The 16779-nt window shown below is 42.5% G+C and overlaps 1 protein-coding gene across 2 annotated transcripts in view; it reads right to left on the bottom strand.

The window, feature by feature from the left end:
• The window catches only part of PAG1 (phosphoprotein membrane anchor with glycosphingolipid microdomains 1), a 167600-nt gene extending 156388 nt beyond the window's left edge, over window positions 1-11212 (bottom strand). For both annotated transcript variants that reach the window (XM_081496686.1, XM_081496685.1), the window contains exon 1: window positions 10706-11212. The gene's annotated coding sequence lies outside the window, so the exon portion shown is untranslated. The remainder of the gene's footprint in view (window positions 1-10705) is intronic.
• Window positions 11213-16779: the final 5567 nt, after the last annotated feature.

Raw genomic sequence — 16779 nt, 5'->3', positions numbered from 1 at the left:
TTCCTCAATCTGCTAAGAGAGAGAGCATACACAATATGCAAAAAGCCCTCTATTCAAACAAGCTGTGACTGTATACATTAACTATGGTATTCAAATTAGATTACTAATTTAGACATGTTCTATTATGTCAAGTAGACACTAACATAAAAAAAGGCAGAATAAAATTCAACAGGAAAAAAAATGAGGTAAGGAAAATTTAATTACTCTCTTTAGAAAATGAAAACTCCTAGTACATAATATTAAAATACATACTTATGGAAAGATTAGTGGGAATACAGCTTAATTACTCATCTTGGTGGTGAGTAATAAACACAGTATTGTCAAATCACCTCTACAGGATACTACCTCTGTGCCCTGGATTATCATATTTGCATTTGGATGAAACTGGGACACATGAGGCATAAAATGGCCAAATTAAGTTTCATTTTACCTTGTTTGAATTTCCTCACATATTATTATAAAACGCACTAAAATCACACATAAAATACAACATTATTTGATATTATTATTTAAATTCTCATATGCCTATATTGTAATTTCTCAACTGAAATGGACTAAGGCTACTATAATACACTCTGTGTAATGATAATTACTAGAACTAATATAGTTGCCTAACATTTTTATAAAACTTTAAAAAAATTTATAAGTGTATGGTGATTTTAAAAAATTAGCACTAATAACAAAAGATCAACCCACCAAATGCCACAAATGCATAAGCCCTTTTGGATTCAATTTTTTTCCACTAAAGCTAAAATGTAAAATTGGCACCATGAAGCTTGAAATTGAGATTTGAAGATAAGCACTGGTACCAGCATTTTGCTACTTGCTAGAAATTGCTTTCATCTGAAAATTGCTATTTAGCAAGGCCCACGGGTATTTTTTTATGAAATAAATGTAGCATCATAAACTTTTCAAACAGCTGTAAGATTCCATGAACATTTCATGATTCTAAACATTTCTATATACTAATAGTTAATATCTGCCTTAACAGTAGCAAAATTAGGTAAATTTCAGAATTCTGAAGCTAAAATACAAGTTGTAAAACTAAAATAAGCCCTTTCGATTTATCCTGCATAATTTTACACTGCTTAAGAAAAAGACAAATGCTTTAATGCTTTGGCATTAAAAGGGGAACATGATAGCTGCTTTGGCAAGATAAAGCAAGCTACATCACTTAATGTATTTGGAGAATTCAGGAATGATATTATAAAAGGAAAACCAATAGTTTAAACTTAATTTGACTGAATTATCTCTCTCTCTCACACACACACACACACACACACATACACACACACACAACACTTCTCACCTACAAAGGCCACTGTAACAATTGAAAAACAAATTTCCATTATACCAGACAGCAAGTTTAACTACAACAATTTTACAGTTTAAAATGTTGAATGCTTTTCTTTTTAAACTTAGATGCTTTTTAAAAGCTTTTTAAGATAATGAAAGAAAAAGATGTATGTCTCGAAAAAAAGCTTTCCCCCAGTCAGACTTGACTGCATACATTTGCATAAAGAATCTGTGGTCCATCAAATATAAAGACTGCAGTCAATATAGCTTCCACTATTGGTGCTTTGAGCAGACTAATGAAAAAAAAAACTCTTAAATTTTTTTTTAAGTAGCTACCCCCTAATTTTTCTTTAGTAGCTAGTCATGAAGACACAGGCAACATAATGGAGTGGCAAGAAGCCAGAATTTGGTCAGAATGCCTTATTTGGGGTCCTAGGAGCACCACCATTTACTAGCTATGTTATCTCCACACAGTCACCTCAGTTCCCTCATCTCTGCAATGGGAATAATTTCACCTTTAGGTCAAAATGAAAGGAGCAAGGACTCATATGCATGATATTAACTAAAACACATGGTAATTATTTTCATCATCCCCCCAATACTCCAGCTTGTCTATGACTTAATGTTGCCTGTTTCTTATAAGACAAGTGAAAATTACAGGAAACTGTACCTAATATACCTCAAAAAATCCAGTGAGCCAAAAGGCTCATTAATAACTCTAACAAGATTGGTTCAAAGGTCCAACCCTCCAAAGATGCTATGGCCATGAAAAAAGCTTATTTTTGTAAACCACCAAATAATGGGTCATCATCACTGTCCCTTTCAGCGTGCTCATTCATGGGCACAATGAGACGTGCCTGTTATGGGAACCAAGAACTTTATGTGCCAAGAAAGTAATTCTTTCATTCTTTCCACTTTCCAAGTGCCCGTGTCCTGCTGTCAACGAAGGAAAAAAATGAATGAAAAGGGAAAACAAGAAACGACAATTCTATGCTATAAGCAGCTTGAGATCAAGGATCGGGCTTTATTCATGATTTTATTTCTTTTTTCTTTCCTTTACCCCACTCCCCATCCCTTTTCCACACCAGTGAACCAGTGAAGTTGCTCAGTCATGTCTGACTCTGCCATCCCATGGACTGCAGCCTACGAGGCTCCTTCATCCATGGAATTTTCCAGACAAGAGTACTGGAGTGGGTTGCCATTTCCTTCTCCAGGGGATCTTGCCAACCCAGGGATCGAACCCAGGTCTCCTGCATTGCAGGCAGACGCTTTACCATCTGAGCCACACAGTAGGTTCTTAAAACTTCTTCACAAGCCTTGAAAGCTATATGAGACATAGTCACTATCCTGTGTGTAGTTACAAGTGCATTAACAGTCAGACTGTCCCTCTGCTCTCTGCCTTTTCTTTGTATTTCACTTCTTTTGTCACTTGGATCCCATTCCATCAAGCACCTCATTCCGCTTTGCCTCTGGCTTCTGCCACTTTGTGTCCAAGCACTTGTCGATAACTTCCCTCACTTAATCTTACTATCCCCCATCTCCTTTTCCTCTGCCTGCCACCTTGGCCTTCAGGCTCCTTGGAAAAGCGATGACAAACCTAGACAGCGTATTAAAAAGCAGAGACATTACTTTGCCAACAAAGGTCCATCTAGGCAAAGCTATGGTTTTTAAAGTAGTCATGCATGAATGTGAGAGATGGACCATAAAGAAGGCTGAACTCCAAAGAATTGATGGTTTTGAGCTGTGGTGTTGGAGAAGACTCTTGAGAGTCCCTTGGACTGCAAGGAGATCCAACTAGTCCATCCTAAAGGAAATCAGTCCTGAGTGTTCATTGGAAGGACTGATGTTGAAGCTGAAACTCCAATACTTTGGCCACCTGATGCGAAGAGCTGAGTCATTAGAAAAGACCCTGATGCTGGGAAAGGTTGAAGGCAGAAGGAGAAGGGAACGACAGAGGATGAGATGGTTGGATGGCATCACTGACTCAATGGACATGGGTTTGAGCAAGCTCCGGGAGATACTGAAGGACAGGGAGGCCTGGCGTGCTGCCGTCCATGGGGTTGCAGAGTCAGATACAACTAGCAACTGAACAATGACAACAATGCACCCTCTCAGTCAGATTACAACCTCAACCCAAATACACAGAAGACTTGCAAACCTGTATCTCTAGCTCAGCCTCTCTCTTAAATTCTAGAACCACAGGCCTGAGCAACTGTCAATAGAACCCCAAGCCCTGGATGTTGCCCTGGTCCCCTGTATCATTACACAAATCCACACGTGAATGCATTATCTCCCCCTATAAACCACATCATCCTTTGTATTCACTATCAAGACTTTTGTATTCACTATCAAGAACAACTCTGTCCTTTCAATCACCCAAGCCAGAGCTCTGGGAATCATCCCTAAAGTCACCACCCCTTCCTGCTCCTCTTCTCCTTCTCTGTCCCTTCCCCACCTCCCCATCAGTCTAAGTCCAGACCTTAAATCCACACTAGGATTCAACAGCTTTTGCACACAGCTGCCCTCTTCCACACAGCCATCCTCACATCCCATCCATCCTCTACAACACACCAGACTGATCCTTGTAAAAGAATGGCCTGAAATGCTCAAGTTCATCTGGACCAAATACAAGACCCTTCCCAGAGTGGCTCCAGCCTCCACTCTCCATTTCTAGCCCCACCTACTGCCCCTCACGTGCACCTGCCACAGGGAAAAACCAGCTGTTTCACAGACACACCACACTCTTCGGTGCCTTCACTGCACTGTTCTCCCTGGTCTCTCTGCTCAGAAAGATTTTTGCCATCTCACTCCTATCCTCAGCTGCCTGGTCCCCTCCAGCTCACTCTTTCAGACTCAGACTCTGCCCTATTTCCTAGGGGTAAATCATCTCTTTGGAGTCAGGTATCGCTAATAGAGCCCAGCATCTTTTATGCACTGGTTAAACTGGAGTTAAGCATCATTTCCCCTCCCAAGACTGAGAGTTTTGAGAGATGTGAAAGGAATCCTCTTATGTCTGAGGTTTCATTACCTAACACTATGCCTTGTATATTGATATATATCTGGTGAAGGCATAAATGAGTAAAAACCAGTCCAATTAAATTTGACTCAAACACTGCCAAGCTGCTAGTGGCTGATTATGTGTGAATGAGAGGCTCACAGCTCTTTTTAGAAGGGGTCACGGAAAATATCATAAGGCCACTCTGGCTGCAATTCCCAAGTGTTGAATACAGAAGTCGTGGTGTTCCCCTGTGCAGCCATGTTACAGATTGGCTTTTTTACAGTTTTTTTTTTTTTTTAATTGTCTTGTGTGGTTTTATTGCCTGTGATCTATAACATGCACTGCTTCAACGTTAAAGTCTCCCAAAAGCAAGTTCAACCACACAGGGGTGATGGAAAAATGAGAACGGATCACGGTGAAAGGCCAGAGTGAGCAGAAGCAACATTAACAGCAATGACTGAGTCACAAATACCTCGAGACCTGAACCCCAACAACCCATCTGAATGTCCCTTATTCCTTAAAGAAGAAATTCACAGGAAAGCCTCCATATGCAACCCTGGAGCTCCCTGAAGACTGAAATGACAGATGTAGCAGTGTTGACTAGTCACAGCTTTTGGTCCTTTTAGAAAATCAACTGAAGTTGATCACTTACAAATGAACACAAGAACACAAGATGCAGGGACTGGGTCCTATGACATTAAAACAAAGTACAAAGCTACTGTTGGTCAAATAAAACACTTAAAAAAAACTCCATGAGGTTCATAGGGTTTCAAGTGCTCTGTAGTTTAGCACACACGCACCCTAATCAGGCCAAGTTTCCCTGTCCTCTACCATAAAACCCATACTTAGAAAATTGAATTTTTCTTGTTTTTAGTCACTCACAGACTTGAAAATTATATAGTCCTATAAAACCAAGAAGGGGGAGTAGGTTAGACATTAACATACCAAATATTGTAACAATGACAACAACAAATATAATAATTCAAAACCCAAGGGATATGAAGAAATTTTTAATGGATTTTTAATTTTTTTAATGGATTTTAAAAATTGTTTTATTTGGGAAAAAAACGCTCCTTACAAAAGGGTCACTGCAAATTACAGAGACTCTGCAACAAATATTGGCTCCAGTGTGAAATCGTGAGAAAATAGAGGAGGTGCCGTTCATGGTAAAGGGTTTTGAAAATATTAGACATTGGTTTTAAATTCTGCCCTTTCCCTCTGCACTTCAAATGCAGTTAGAGAGACTAGGATGCAGACACAGAAGATGTGACACAATGTTCATTTTCTGAGACAACATGCTTGCACCTTACTTGTGAGACACACATGTTTATTTACTTAAAAACCATAGTCTCACTGTGACACATGACATCACTACAGTAATGTTCACTGCTGATTAGATCATTTTTTGATTTAATTTTTTAGAAATCGCCTGAGAAAATCTCAGGTTGTTCTTTCTTGGATGAGAATGACACAACTACCTGATGTCAAACACAGATAAAATTTGCAAGTTCCTTCACTGCGTCCCGTTATCAGTGGACGGCCATATACTTCCTAGTTCACAAAGCTAACATGCGGGTTTCTTTTCTGAGATCATTGAATGAACTAAGCTTTAAACTCTTCCTCCACAAAGATCTAGAAGACTGTGGGCACAGACCTTCAACCATCCCTTCAGTTCTATCCCAGGGTCACTGTGGGAATGGAGTGAGACTGAATAGGATTATTTCGAGAAGCACAATACAGGACATCTATGCGACAAAGCTGGATGATAATGAAGGCTCCCAAATTACGCAGCAGAACACTAGGCCTCATAGACTCCTGGGCTCCACTCCTGGGTCCGAAACTCTCTAATGTGCTCTTGGACAAGAGCTCTGATCTTTCTACTTGTGCAAAAAACGATAACAAAGTAACCACATAAGGTCACTGTGGGGATTCAAGTAAATCGTGTATGTAGTTCCTAGCATGGCAGCCAGCACACATGAAGGGTTCTGTGTTAGCTATTCGTTCCATCCAGTAAAGATGTGGCAGACAAATCACGGAGCTGTCTGTCCCCACAACCACCCCCACTCTCAAATTCAGCAGCACCCCAGCCTTGAGGGGCTGTCTCTACCATGTTGCACATGTACTGCTTGTTTGGAGAACTGGTATCACCTTCAACGTGTTTCTCCCAGATGTCTGAGGCAAGAGCTTTAGAAATACAATCAGCCCCCAACTCCCCAGGCCTACAGGGAAGATCATTCAAAACAGGAGAGATGACTGGGGAAGAGTAAATGGTCTTCATTCATTTTATTCATACCATAATTAGCCTGCATTTCTGGTACTTATATCTTCTGACAGCTGGATGTTGGAAGAAAGTTGTCTGGAAAACAGAGGTGGCCACAGACAAGCCAACAAATAGTTAACACGGACAAGAAATAACACTATGCAAATTCTAAAGAACTAGTTGAAAGCAACTTCTGGCCCCAACTTGAGTCACAGAAGTGACTGAGGAAGACTTTTACTATCAATCACCCAGAGCAGAGGAACATTTGAAATGTAAAAGCACTTGAAAGAGTAAAGGGAGTATTTGTGCTCTGGAAGGAGGGCTAAAACTGAAGTAGAAGATATTTCAGAGAGATGTGGAAAGACTCAGCTGATGGCAAGGACCCTTTCTGACACACTCCTGGAACCTTGCACCCACGGATTTTTTAATTTTTTATTTGAGATATAATTAACTTGCAAAATCATATTAATTTCAGGTGTACAACATAATGAATCAACATTTGTATATACTGCAAAATGGTCGAGATGAGTCTAGTTAACATCCATCACCACACATAGTTAAAAATAATCTCATATGAGAACTTTTAAAATCTACTCTCTTAGCAACTTTCAAATAGGCAATACAGTATTATTAACCTTAATCACCATGCTATACAGAGAATTTTGATTTAAAAAAGCCAAGGCAGACTATCTGTCTTGAAGCACCTTTCAGTATTAAATCAGTCTGTAAGCTGCCCGTGGCCTATGTGCCCTTGATAGCAATTACATTTAAATATCTAGAAAATGAGTTAATATTTACCAAGGGCCAGAATACTATGTAGATTTGGATGATAATCTAAGGAAGCCACAGGAAAAAAAGTAACTTTTCAATCATTCTCAACTTTTGGAAGTAAAGTAAGATGCTCAACAGGCTGTGGACCAAAGTTTTAACGAAGTACAGTCCACCAGTCCATGGGCAATTGGTTCTAGAACCCCCAAGGATACCAAAATCAGTGGATGTTCAAGTTCCTTATATAAAATAGCATTATATCTGCATATAACCTTAAAGTACATTCTCTTACACACTTCATCTCTAGATCTCTTATAACACCTAATACAATGTAAATGCCATGTTAACATTAAATATGTAAATGCTATATAAATAGCTGCTGGAGCAAAGTTCAAGTTTTGCCTCTTGGAACTTTCTGGAATTTTAAAAATATATTTGCAACCCTCGGTCAGTTGAATCTACAGATGTGGAACCTATGGATACGGAAGGCCGACTGGACAGCTCACACATGACCCCTGAAACTGCTTCCGACCACACTGGTACTAAGGCCTACAGGAAGCATGTTTATTTAACATGAAATATAAATTATTGCCATTTCTGAACAAACAGTACAATATGCAGCAAAGTGTATGCTCTCTCTCTCTGCCCCAGGGGTACTCTCCAGCTAGGACTGAACTCATGCTCACAGATGACGCTGATTGCAGATGAATGACCTGCTTGTGGTGGTTCACTAGGCTGTGCGGATCTCACAGCTTCATCTGCAGGCAGCAAACAAACCCGGGAGGGGCGGCCTCCAGCAGGAACCATAACACACCACTCTCTTTTTCTAAATTCTCTGAATATATGAGCAGGGAAGGAAAAAGCAATGGAATCCACTTTAAACCAAAGGATAAAACCCATTTCACCTACTGGTATCTCTATCATGTGCTAAGGTAGACAAGCCTTTTAATAATAATTATGAGAATAATAACAGCTCCCAGTCATGGAGAACTATGCTGTGAGTTAAGCACTCTGCATACTTTACAGCTAAATGTAAATTTCCTCATCTGTAAGTGAAAGATAAGAACGCACCTGTTTGATTATGTTATTATGAGGATTTGAGGAGAAGAGAAGAAAAAAGCACTCTGTAAGTTGAGGCAGCAAGGCCAAAAAGGATAGGGTTTGAAAGAGACAGACGTGGGTTAAAAGCCCAAATGAAATTTCTATGATTTGATCTTGCTGAGTTCCAGTTTCCTCTTCTCCAAAGTGGAGATGAAGCCACCACCTTGAAAAGGAATCGAAAGAGACAGTAGGTCAAATACCAGCTGGTGTCTACATTACCAGGAGGTGTTCAATAAATGCTCATACCCTGTATCCTATGATACATGCGAACAGCTTCTGTTAACCTCTGTCTGCAGTCATTCAATCATTCAATGTCAAGAGTATCCACAGAAGCACTTCCTTTAGTAACAATGATAATTTTACCCAGTTTAATAAGTCGGACACTGGTTTAACAGCTTTACATCTATGAACTCATTTAATCATCATCACAATCCAGGGAGACAGGTACTGTAATCCCCATCTTACAGACAAACACACTGAGGCACAGAGTTCAGGTATCACGCCCAGGCTCAAACAGATGGTACCTGAGTCAGCAGCAAGTCTCCCTAGTCTGTCCTCCTAACCTTGATGTGACAGCGTATATGGGGGGTCAACCTGTTTGAGCTTCTATACTTGGATATATAGCTTGAGATAAGCAATGGATGCTCTCACCAACTACAATGTGTTGAATAACTTATCAACTTCTGAAATAACATTTTGTATATTTTCTTAGAATTCCTTAAAATACTATGATTTTAAATGAGATGCCTTTTAAATGAGATGCCTATAACTAGATCATCTTGTTCCACGTGCCAGAATACTATAAATAAATGTGCTTCTTTTTCTAAGGAGCACCTAAATAAATCTCACATTAAACCACAACCCTGAGTTTTGCCATACAAGACCAAATCAAAAGAAGATATATTAGGGCAGTCTGAATGTTATCTGTTTTGTTAAACTAATGACTTCCATACCAAAAAAATCTGAATATTCTCCTTATCACTAATATTCATGTCTTCACAGTCATAGCAGTACTGTATGGTATTTCAAACTATCCTTTTACAAATTTAATCAACTCAAATATTAAACATCAATGACGATAATCTATTTCTCTGCTTAAGAGGAATCTCTGGGGGAACAGATGAGAGAGAAACGTTAAAGAATTCTGGAATTCTATCCTTCAAAGTAGGACAGGGCAGCTACCTATAAATCATGCTCTTTGTTTATTAAGATAATTAAGCCTAACAGTACACTTAACTTTCAGACTCAACAATTGTCTGGCATGAACAATTTCCACTTTTTCTAAAACAAAGGGGATGTATTCAAAGGTGTCCTCTGCAAGCTCCCTGCACAATGCATGCTATTTTAAAACATGATTTATGTGTCTAATTCCTGGAGCTGCCTTGAAAAATATACTGAGTTTTTCCTCGCATGCACCCTATTAGGAGAAGACACTCCAATCTGAAGAGTGTACTCTTGTTTCAGACTGCAGGGCTCTATATCATGTCAGCATTTTCATTAAATACGTTCAGGCTGGACCTTAAACAAATGGATTGGAGAACCACAGCTGCAGCCACTGCAGAGACACACTTATCTGGTCAGGAGGCTTACATAAGAGGTGCAGGACAGTCAGGGTGAAACCCAAGTGTCATCATCTGAACACGACTGCTTTGAGATTTGCTCACATTCTTCACATAAATGGAATCACATAACACTGAGCGGATTTCTCATTATATTTGCCTTATAGCACAGAACTGTAGGTTGACATATTAAGTTGTTTTCCCCTAAAGGTTTGGGCTCTAATTAGGGAAACGTTGGGAACTTCTGCCTAGAGGGAAAGTGGGATGCGCGGGAAGCCTGGAGGCCGGAGAAAGAATGATTTAGCCTCCATCCCTGAAGACCTAGCGCATCCAGGAATATTACTGGAGTCACTCCCCTGAGGACCTGGGACGGAGGTGACAAGACCCCCTACCCTCTGCGCGCGCGCGCGCGCGCGCACACACACACACACACACACACAACGAAGGAGCTCGGAATGAGCAATCAGCAGCAGGCGAAATGCCCTCGGAGCACCTGTCCTCTCACAGTACATTTCCAACTGGCACGTTCAGCAGAGACTGGAGCCAGCCCGCCCGGGACGGCTGCCTCTCCCCGCGTGCCCTGTCCGTGGCTTCGCTTTCTCAACTCCGCAAGCTGGAGCCCCTCTAACAAAAGGTGCTTCCCACGACGTGGAGATAATAAAAACGAACCTCCTTTTCCCCCCCGGCGCCTCCCTCCAACTTTAGAAACTACAGTCAACTTACTGGGATGCAGGCGACAGGGAGCCTTCAAGGGGGACTGCGCTCCGGCTGCGCAGAGCCCCGCTGGCCCCGCACTGCCCCGGCGGCTGCGGCGGCGGCGGGTGCGGGGCGAGGCGCTGCCGTTCTGCACCAGCTGCCTCGGCTCCGCGGTGCCCGGAGCCCGGCACTCGCCGGGGAGTACCGCCTGGCGGCGGCGACGACGAAAGCTACACGGGTCCGCGTGGTCCCGAGCGCTGCAGCAGCCACCAGCCCCGGAGTGCGGCGCTCCGAGCCCCTGGTGCGTGTCTCCGGCTCCGAGGGAATCGCGGCTCTACAAGAAAGGCGGCCGGGGAAAAGCCGAGGCGCAGCTGCCGGGAGAGCCGCCAGCCCGCTCCCAAGCTGTCGGTTACATCGCGGGCGCGCCGGGAAGCGAGCCGGTGAGCAGGCACCGCAGGTTGCACTCGCAGCCGCGCCGCGGAGAATGACAAGCTCCGAGGCGGTGCAGCCGTGCGGGGCGCGGGGTGCCACTGCGCATGAGCCCGGCTGGCTGCGGCACGTCACGGGGGGGCGGGGGGCGGGACGAGGAGTGGGGGGCGGGACGAGGAGGGGCGGGGAGGGGGTGAGCCGGGCGGGGCCGGGTGGGAGCGAGACGCCCAGCTACCCCGCGGGAAGGTACAGGAAGTCTGCTGCCTGGGGTTCTGTGAACCTAAAGCTGTTGTGGTTGAACTTGTTTGTCTCCAGAGTCCATTGTCCCTTAAAAACCACTGTTTACTCTAAGTGATCCTTTAGAGCTCTGGGCAAACCTACAAAAGTCAGTTTAACTCCTGTTATGGGTTAACCTTAAAGAGCTGGGATTTAGGGGACAATGTACCTTGGCTGTACATTAAAATAACTTACTGAGCTAATAGGAGCCCTTTTGCCCCGGCCGCACCCCAGAATCCAGAATAGAACGTCCATGAGAATCTCTGGATGGGGCCCAGCTATTATTAGGCTGTAAAGCTTCCCAGCTGAGATCGAGGTACAGTAGAGCTTCTTAAACCTTTAATATGTGATAGAATCTTCTGGAGATTTTCTTAAAATGCAGGTTCTTACGCAGTGAGTTTGGGCACTGTGGGAATGTTCTTCATTTCTAGCAAGCACTATTGATGTCGGTGCTGCAGGTCTGGACCACCCCATCTTTGCTACTCAAGGGTGGTCCAGAATCTACAGCAGAGTTTTCCTTCTGCATGAGAATCACTTTTGTAGCTATCTGAAAATATCTCCAGGCCCTATCTTCGGTAGTTATGGCTCAACCCTAGGCAAAGGTGGGACCCGTCCCACCTGGAATTTCATTCCTAAGAAGCACTCTGATGAGTCCGATAGAGGTGGTGTTTGAACCAAACTTGAGATTATTAGACCAGCAATTAGGAGTTGGGAATAGACCTTTGAAGTGGGAAGCACCAAGCCTGGTATTGAACTCAGGACATCCAAGTCCAAGTCTGACTCCTAAGTCCAAGTTCAGCTACAAGCCCAACTCCCACTGAAGCTTTATCTGATTAGTCCAAATTTTCTGTAATTATTATGCATTACTTTACCTAGGAAAAATATATAAATCATGTTACATACACAACACACATGTTGTATTCCTTACACATATCATTTGTGTGTGTGTGAGTGTATGTGTGTCCGACTATTTGCAACGCCATGGACATAGAATTTTCCAGGGAAGAATGCTGGAGTGGGTTGCCATTTCCTACTCCAGGGAATCTTCCTGACCCAAGGATCGGACACATCTCATGTGTCTCCTGCATTGGCAGATGGGATCTTTATCAACTGTGCCACCTGGGAAACCTACACATATCATTAAAGGAGGCTTAAATCTGGCCTGGGAAGAAGGTTGATTAGGAGGGAAGGTGTGGGTGTAGAGACCGAAGTGATGTGATAGAATCTTCTGGAGATTTTCTTAAAATGCAGGTTCTTACGCAGTGAGTTTGGGCACTGTGGGAATGTTCTTCATTTCTAGCAAGCACTATTGATGTCGGTGCTGCAGGTCTGGACCACCCCATCTTTGCTACTCAGGGGTGGTCCAGAATCTACAGCAGAGTTTTCCTTCTGCATGAGAATCACTTTTGTAGCTATCTGAAAATATCTCCAGGCCCTATCTTCGGTAGTTATGGCTCAACCCTAGGCAAAGGTGGGACCCGTCCCACCTGGAATTTCATTCCTAAGAAGCACTCTGAGTAAGAAATATTAGATGGCCTGTTTCATAGTGCACATAGAGAGAAGGCTACATGGGAAGAAACAAACCTTGGACTCAACCTAAGTCCTGGAAAAGTGACTTGGAGAAGACTTGGTCTCCTGATCGGTACCAACAGATGAAACTCAGTGTTCCAGAACATATGAATGTATGACACGTCATGTACATTACCTCACTGAAATCTCACAATGGTCTTGTAAATTGAATATAAAAAAAGATTTATGCTTATTTTACTAATTTTAAAAAATTGCCTTGCTCACACAATGGAACTTGAATGACACTACAGATCTGAGTGTTAGATGCAGCTTCTATAACTCTAAGAAAATCACGTCAGCTCTTACAAGGAAAAAGGTTTCTGTTTATTACTCACATCTGATTAAGGTTATGCCTAAGTTCTGAGTTAGCAAATCTTTCATTTTTGGAGAGAAGAAATCCATTTTGCATCTTCACCTCAGTTTTGCAGCTGCACAAATTGGGATGCAAAGTGTTGTCCTAACAACATCTCAAGGGCTTCCCTGGTGGCTCAGATGGTAAAGAATCCACCTGCAATGCAAGAGACCTGGGTTCAATTCTTGGGTCAGCAAGATCCTCTGGAGAAGGGTATGGTAACCCACTCCAGTAGTCTTACCTGGAAAATTTCATGGACAGAGGAGCCTGGAGAGCTACAGTCCATGGACTTGAAAAGAATATCACCTCCCCCTTGAGCCTCCGTCCCTCCCAGCCACCCCCAGTTGATTTTGAGTTCCCCGGTGGCTTAAATGGTAAAGAATCTGTCTGCAGTGCAGGAGACCCTGGTTTGATTCCTGGGTCGGGAAGATGCCCTGGAGAAGGAAATGGCAACCCATTCCAGTATTCTTGCCTGAAAAATCCCATGGACAGAGGAGCCTGGTGGCCTACAGTCCATGGGATCGAAAAGAGTTGGACATGATTGAGTGACTAACACACTCACTCAAGATCATCTCAGTTTTAGGACATTACAGTTGCATAGTGTGGATTTCACTGAGAGCTTCAAAGAACAACACTCACATTTTCTGGTGACAAGTGTGATTACCATCCTCATTTTATCCAGGGCTAAAGAAACTACATGATTGAGACAAAATCCAGGCAAGAGCCAGGCTCAGGCCTCAGTCCTTCTTCTCTGCTCTCCTGTCACCAAACGACCTCCTGAATATTGTTTTTCATTTAGAAATTTTTACTGATTTTCCATCAGTAAATTAGAACCCCAAGATATTCCAGAGTTACTTTTTGATATAGAACCAGAAGTGTTAGGAACAATTCTTGTAGTAAGTGTTCTGGACTATATTTCCAATGTAGAATAAAGTTTTGGAAGAAAGTGCATGATATTTGGGCTTCTCTGGTGGCTCAGATATCTGCCTGCAAAGTGAGAGACCAGGGTTGGATCCCTGGGTCAGGAAGTTCTCCTGGAGAAGGGAATGGCAACCAACTCTAGTATTGCCTGGAGAATTCTGTGGACAGAGGGTGGGATATTTATACACAGTCTACCAATCCAGAAGTTTGCTTCAGAATGCTGTATTGTAAACTATGTACAACCCACCCTTGTCTTTCAGTTCAGTTCAGTTCAGTTCAGTTGCTCAGTCATGTTTGACCAATTGTGACCCCATGGACTGCAGCACACCAGGCCTCCCTGTCCATCACCAACTCCTGGAACTTGCTCAAACTCATGTCTATCGAGTCAGTGATGCCATCCAACCATCTCATCCTCTTTTGTCCCCTTTTCTCAGATATTTGTAAGGCCTCCTCAGACAAAGCCTTCAATCTTTCCTAGCATCAGGGTCTTTTCCAGTGAGTCAGTTCTTTGCATCAGGTGGCCAAAGTATTGGAGTTTCAGCTTCAGCATCAGTCCTTTCAATGTATATTCAGGACTGATTGCCTTTAGGATGGACTGGCTGGGTCTATTTGCAGTCCAAGGGACTCTCAAGAGTCTTCGTCAACACTACAGTTCAAAAGCATCAATTCTTTGGTGCTCAGCTTTCTTTATAGTCCAACTCTCACATCCAACATGACTACTGGAAAAACCATAGCCTTGACTAGATGGACCTTTGTTGACAAAATAATGTCTCTGCTTTTTAATATGCTATCTAGGTTGGTCATAGCTTTTCTTCCAAAAAGTAAGTGTCTTAATTTCATGGCTGCAATCACCATCTGCAGTGATTTTGGAGCCCCAAAACATAAAGTCTCTCACTATTTCCGCTGTTTCCCCATCTATTTGCCATGAAGTGATGGGACCAGATGTCATGATCTCAGTTTTCTGAATGTTGAGTTTTAAGCCAACTTTTTCACTCTCCTCTTTCACTTTCATCAAGATGCTCTTTAGTTCTTCTTCGCTTTCTGCCATAAGGGTCATATCATCTGCATACCTGAGGTTATTGATATTTCTCCTGGCAATCTTGATTCCAGCTTGTGGTTCATCCAGCCCAGCATTTTGCATGATGTACTCTGCATATAAGTTAAATAATACAGGGTGACAGTATACAACCTTGACATACTCTTTTCCCAATTTGAAACCAGTCTGTTGTTCCGTGTCAAGTTCTAACTATTGCTTTTTGACCCACATACAGATATCTTAAGAGGCAGGTCAGGTGGTCTGGTATTCCCATCTCTTTAAGAATTTTCCACAGTTTGTGGTGATCCACACAGTCAAAGGCTTTGGTGTAGTCAATAAAGCAGAAATAGATGTTTTTCTGGAACTCTTTTGCTTTTTCTATGATCCAACAGATGTTGGCAATTTGATCTCTGACTCCTCTGCCTTTTCTAAATCCAGCTTGAACATCTGGAAGGTCATGGTTCATATACTGTTGAAGCCTGGCTTGGAGAATTTTGAGCATTACTTTACTAGCATGTGAGATGAGTGCAATTGTGCAATTGTTTGAGCATTCTTTGGCATTGCCTTTCTTGGGGATTGGAGTAAAAACTGACCTTTTCCAGTCCTGTGGCCACTGCTGAGCATATTGAGTGCAGCACTTTCACAGCACTATCTTTTAGGATTTGAAATAGCTCAAGTGGAATTCCATCACCTCCACTAGCTTTGTTCATAGTGATGCTTCCTAAGGCCCACTTGACTTCGCATTCCCGGATGTCTGGCTGTTGGTGAGTGATCACACCATCGTGGTTATCTGGGTCATGAAGATCTTTTTTGTACAGTTCTTCTGTGTATTCTTGCCACCTCTTCTTAATATCTTCTGCTTCTGTTAGATCCATACCATTTCTGTTCTTTATTGTGCCCATCTTTGCATGAAATGTTCCCTTGGCATCTTTAATTTTCTTGAAGAGATCTAGTCTTTCCCATTCTATTGTTTTCCTCTATTTCTTTGCATTGATCACTGAGGAAGGCTTTCTTATCTCTCCTCGCTCTTCTGTGGAACTCTGCATTCAAACAAGTATATCTTTCCCTTTCTCCTTTCCCTTTTGCTTCTTGTCTTTTCTCAGCTATTTGTAAGGCCTCCTCAGACAGCTGTTTTGACTTTTTGCATTTCTTTTTCTTGGGGATGGTCTTGATCACTGCCTCCTGTACAATATCAGGAACCTCTGTCCATGGTTCTTCAGGCACTCTATCAGATATAATCCCTTGAATCTATTTGTCACTTCCACTGTATAATCATAAGGGATTTGATTTAGGTCATACCTGAATGGTCTAGTGGTTTTCCCTACTTTCTTCAATTTAAGTCTGAATTTGGCAATAAGGAGTTCATGATCTGAGCCACAGTCAGACCCCGGTCTTATTTTTGCTGACTGTGTAAAGCTTCTCCATCTTTGGCTGCAAAGGATATAATCAATCTGATTTCGGTGTTGACCATCAGGTGATGTCCATGTGTAGAGTCTTCTCTTGCGCTGTCGGAAGAGC

The sequence above is a fragment of the Giraffa tippelskirchi genome, chromosome 6 (genome assembly GCF_054371585.1).
Source record: "Giraffa tippelskirchi isolate mGirTip1 chromosome 6, T2T-mGirTip1v1.2.pri, whole genome shotgun sequence".
NCBI classification, from domain to species: domain Eukaryota; kingdom Metazoa; phylum Chordata; class Mammalia; order Artiodactyla; family Giraffidae; genus Giraffa; species Giraffa tippelskirchi.
Note: the sequence above shows the minus strand (reverse complement) of the source record. Positions and strands in the feature narration are given on the sequence as shown.